Below are 5,433 nucleotides of genomic sequence, written 5' to 3' on the forward strand. Positions count from 1 at the left end.
TACCACCTCTTCAGCTCGTGTTGTAGCCTCTTCCTCCAGCTCACACACAGCTGGTTCGGCTTCCTCACAGGATCGCCATGGAAGAATCTCTGGCACTGTTGTACAGAGACACAGTGTAATTCCACCCACAGCACCACTTTCCCAGTCATCCTCACACTCCCAGGCCAGTCTACAGCCATCGTTAGCACAGGCATGGGAGAAAAGGCGCCCATACTCGGCAAACCACCCCCGAGCACAGGCTCTGAATGCTGGCATTGCTAAACTACTGGCCCTTGAAATGCTATCATTCAGGCTGGTGGAGACTGACACATTCCGTAACTTTATGGCATTGGCAGTCCCACAATACAACGTGCCCAGCCGATTTTATTTCAGCATGCAAGCCGTCCCTGCCCTGCAACATCATGTGGAGGGAAAAATTAAACATGCACTACAAAACGCCGTCAGTAGCAAGGTCCACCTGACCACCGATGCGTGGACCAGTAAGCATGGACAGGGACGATACCTTTCCCTCACTGCCCATTGGGTAAATGTTGTGGAGCCGGGTAAAGATCTTGAGAGTGGCGCTGTACGTGTTCTGCCAACTCCAAGGATTGCAGGAATCCAGTCTGTACACATTGACTCCTCCTCATACTCCAGTTCCTCTGAATCAGCGCTGCAGGAGCCGTCACGGTCTACCTCCACATCGAACGGTTACCTGTTATGGTGACCAATATGAGCACAGCCGTGGCCAAACGTCAACAGGCCGTATTAAAATTAATTTCTTTGGGGAATCGAAGCCACACAGCGCAGGAGCTCTGGAATGCCATCAAGCAGCAGAGCGACGTGTGGTTTGTGCCAGCGAATCTCCAGCCAGGCATGGTAGTGTGTGACAATGGCCGAAATCTGGTGGCAGCTCTGGGCCTAGGCAACCTCACTCACATCCCATGTCTGGCACATGTGCTCAACTTGGTCGTGCAGAGTTTTTTGAGGGACTATCCGGATCTTGATGCACTGCTTCACAAGGTCCGCATAGAGTGCGCTCACTTGCAGCGTTCCAGCAATGCAAGATCACGCATTGCAGCTCTGCAGCGCCGATTACATCTTCCGGAACATCGCATCATATGTGACCTACCCACCAGGTGGAATTCAACGTTACATATGTTGGAGAGGTTGTGTGAGCAGCAGGCAGCAGTAATGGAGTACCAGCTGCAGCAGGCGCAAACAAGTCGCAGTGCGCGCCGTTCACATTTCACCACCACTGAGTGGGCCTCTATGAAGTACATTTGTCACGTTTTGCGTGCCTTCGATTATTCCACGCGGATGGCGAGTGCAGATGATGCACTAGTCAGCATGACTATCCCCCTTATCTGCCTGCTTGAAAAAACACTGCAAGCACTAAGGGACGAGGTTTTGGAAGAGGTGGAGGATGAGGAGTCACAAATGCCATCTGCTTCTCTACAGTCTGCGCAACGTGGTTCCTCACAAAGGCCTAGGCAGGGGACACTTTGTGAGGAGGATGAGGAGGAGTCAATGGATGAGGAAGACATCTGTCCAGAGGAGGGAGGTACACAATGCTCTGGTAGTCAGTATCTAGAGCGAGGGTGGGGTGATGCAGAGCAGGCAGAGATCACGCCTCAAGCAGGGGACAGCGTTTCTTGGCCAGTTGGCAGTCTGCAGCACATGGTTGATTTCATGCTGCAGTGCCTGAGAAACGACCGCCGCATCGCCCACATTCTCAACACGGCTGATTATTGGGTGTCCACCCTCCTAGATCCTCGCTACCGGGACAACTTACAAAGCCTCATAACACCGTTGAACCGGGAGCGTAAAATGCGGGAGTACCAAGACGCACTGGTGCATTCCATCATGTTCTCCATTCCAACCGAGAGCAGTTCTGCTAGTGCTTTACAAAGCAGCTCAGTGCGTCGAGGCAGTGGAGGAAGCTCTGCACAAAGAGGGAGCAGAAGCAGCGCCTCAGCACAAGGCAAGACCAGTATGGCCGAAATGTGGCAAAGTTTTGTGTCTCCGCCGCCACAAATGTCTACACCATCACAGACGGCTCCAGTCCGCAGGAGGCAACGTTTCCGTCAGATGGTGACAGACTACATGTCTTGCCCTCTTAGTGTACTCCCAGACGGCTCTACTCCCTTCAAGTTTTGGGTCTGTAAGCTAGATACATGGCCAGAGCTAAGTCAGTATGCATTGGAGGTGCTAGCTTGCCCTGCTGCTAGTGCATTATCGGAACGCGTCTTTAGTGCCGCAGGTGGTGTACTAACAGACCGTCGCATGCGACTATCCTCCGATAACGTTGACCGGCTTACTTTTCTCAAAATGAACAAGGCCTGGATCTCTCATGAATTTGCCAGTCCTCTTCCAGAATAAATAATTGGTTGGCAACAGTATCCAGGTCTCCTGTTCTGTTCATGTTTCTACCACCTGAACTGTAATCCCTGAGCTCCAACACCGCCAGTTGGCGCTCGGAAGTGCCGTCTGCACAGTCAACACTTGCTGCCATGTCAATGGGGTTCAGTAACGTCAGCTGTTCCCCTGCTGTGCGGACGGCAATTTCTTCTGCTCTGTCCACATTCTCACTACTACAGATTTTAAAGTTGCTCCAATTACACCTCTGGCTCCTCTGTTTTCAGTATTATACCTGAGCTCCAACACCGCCAGTTGGCGCTCTGAAGTGCCGTCTGCACAGTCAACACTTGCTGCCGTGTTATTGGGGTTCAGTAACGTCAGCTGTTCCCCTGCTGTGCGGACGGCAATTTCTCCTGCTCTGTCCACATTCTCACTACTACAGATTTTAAAGTTGCTCCAATTACACCTCTGGCTCCTCTGTTTTCAGTATTATCCCTGAGCTCCAACACCGCCAGTTGGCGCTCGGAAGTGCCGTCTGCACAGTCAACACTTGCTGCCGTGTTATTGGGGTTCAGTAACGTCAGCTGTTCCCCTGCTGTGCGGACGGCAATTTCTCCTGCTCTGTCCACATTCTCACTACTACAGATTTTAAAGTTGCTCCAATTACACCTCTGGCTCCTCTGTTTTCAGTATTATCCCTGAGCTCCAACACCACCAGTTGGCGCTCGGAAGTGCCGTCTGCACAGTCAACACTTGCTGCCGTGTTATTGGGGTTCAGTAACGTCAGCTGTTCCCCTGCTGTGCGGACGGCAATTTCTCCTGCTCTGTCCACATTCTCACTACTACAGATTTTAAAGTTGCTCCAATTACACCTCTGGCTCCTCTGTTTTCAGTATTATCCCTGAGCTCCAACACCGCCAGTTGGCGCTCGGAAGTGCCGTCTGCACAGTCAACACTTGCTGCCGTGTTATTGGGGTTCAGTAACGTCAGCTGTTCCCCTGCTGTGCGGACGGCAATTTCTCCTGCTCTGTCCACATTCTCACTACTACAGATTTTAAAGTTGCTCCAATTATACCTCTGGCTCCTCTGTTTTCAGTATTATCCCTGAGCTCCAACACCGCCAGTTGGCGCTCGGAAGTGCCGTCTGCACAGTCAACACTTGCTGCCATGTTATTGGGGTTCAGTAACGTCAGCTGTTCCCCTGCTGTGCGGACGGCAATTTCTCCTGCTCTGTCCACATTCTCACTACTACAGATTTTAAAGTTGCTCCAATTACACCTCTGGCTCCTCTGTTTTCAGTATTATCTCTGAGCTCGAAACACCGCCAGTTGGCGCTCGGAAGTGCCGTCTGCACAGTCAACACTTGCTGCCGTGTTATTGGGGTTCAGTAACGTCAGCTGATCCCCAGCTGTGTGTCCGGCAAATTCTCCTGCTTTGTCCACATCCACTGTACTACGGATTTAAAACCTCCTCCAAATACACCTCTGGCTCCTCTGTTTTTAGTATTTACCCTGGGCTCCAATACCGCTAGTTGCTGCTCAGAAGTGCCGTCTGCACAGTCAACGCTTGCTCCAGTGTTATTGGGGTTCAGTAACGTCAGCTGATCCCCAGCTGTGTGTCCGGCAAATTCTCCTGCTTTGTCCACATCCACTGTACTACGGATTTAAAACCTCCTCCAAATACACCTCTGGCTCCTCTGTTTTAAGTATTTACCCTGGGCTCCAATACCGCTAGTTGCTGCTCAGAAGTGCCGTCTGCACAGTCAACACTTGCTGCCGTGTTATTGGGGTTCAGTAACGTCAGCTGTTCCCCTGCTGTGCGGACGGCAATTTCTCCTGCTCTGTCCACATTCTCACTACTACAGATTTTAAAGTTGCTCCAATTACACCTCTGGCTCCTCTGTTTTCAGTATTATCCCTGAGCTCCAACACCGCCAGTTGGCGCTCGGAAGTGCCGTCTGCACAGTCAACACTTGCTTCCGTGTTATTGGGGTTCAGTAACGTCAGCTGTTCCCCTGCTGTGCGGACGGCAATTTCTCCTGCTCTGTCCACATTCTCACTACTACAGATTTTAAAGTTGCTCCAATTACACCTCTGGCTCCTCTGTTTTCAGTATTATCCCTGAGCTCCAACACCGCCAGTTGGCGCTCGGAAGTGCCGTCTGCACAGTCAACACTTGCTGCCGTGTTATTGGGGTTCAGTAACATCAGCTGTTCCCCTGCTGTGCGGACGGCAATTTCTCCTGCTCTGTCCACATTCTCACTACTACAGATTTTAAAGTTGCTCCAATTACACCTCTGGCTCCTCTGTTTTCAGTATTATCCCTGAGCTCCAACACCGCCAGTTGGCGCTCGGAAGTGCCGTCTGCACAGTCAACACTTGCTGCCGTGTTATTGGGGTTCAGTAACGTCAGCTGTTCCCCTGCTGTGCGGACGGCAATTTCTCCTGCTCTGTCCACATTCTCACTACTACAGATTTTAAAGTTGCTCCAATTACACCTCTGGCTCCTCTGTTTTCAGTATTATCCCTGAGCTTCAACACCGCCAGTTGGCGCTCGGAAGTGCCGTCTGCACAGTCAACACTTGCTGCCGTGTTATTGGGGTTCAGTAACGTCAGCTGTTCCCCTGCTGTGCGGACGGCAATTTCTCCTGCTCTGTCCACATTCTCACTACTACAGATTTTAAAGTTGCTCCAATTACACCTCTGGCTCCTCTGTTTTCAGTATTATCCCTGAGCTCCAACACCGCCAGTTGGCGCTCGGAAGTGCCGTCTGCACAGTCAACACTTGCTGCCGTGTTATTGGGGTTCAGTAACGTCAGCTGTTCCCCTGCTGTGCGGACGGCAATTTCTCCTGCTCTGTCCACATTCTCACTACTACAGATTTTAAAGTTGCTCCAATTACACCTCTGGCTCCTCTGTTTTCAGTATTATCCCTGAGCTCCAACACCGCCAGTTGGCGCTCGGAAGTGCCGTCTGCACAGTCAACACTTGCTGCCGTGTTATTGGGGTTCAGTAACGTCAGCTGTTCCCCTGCTGTGCGGACGGCAATTTCTCCTGCTCTGTCCACATTCTCACTACTACAGATTTTAAAGTT

This window comes from Phyllobates terribilis, unplaced genomic scaffold (genome assembly GCF_046119375.1).
Source record: "Phyllobates terribilis strain yellow unplaced genomic scaffold, ASM4611937v1 Scaffold_7__3_contigs__length_470593459, whole genome shotgun sequence".
Lineage (NCBI taxonomy): Eukaryota > Metazoa > Chordata > Amphibia > Anura > Dendrobatidae > Phyllobates > Phyllobates terribilis.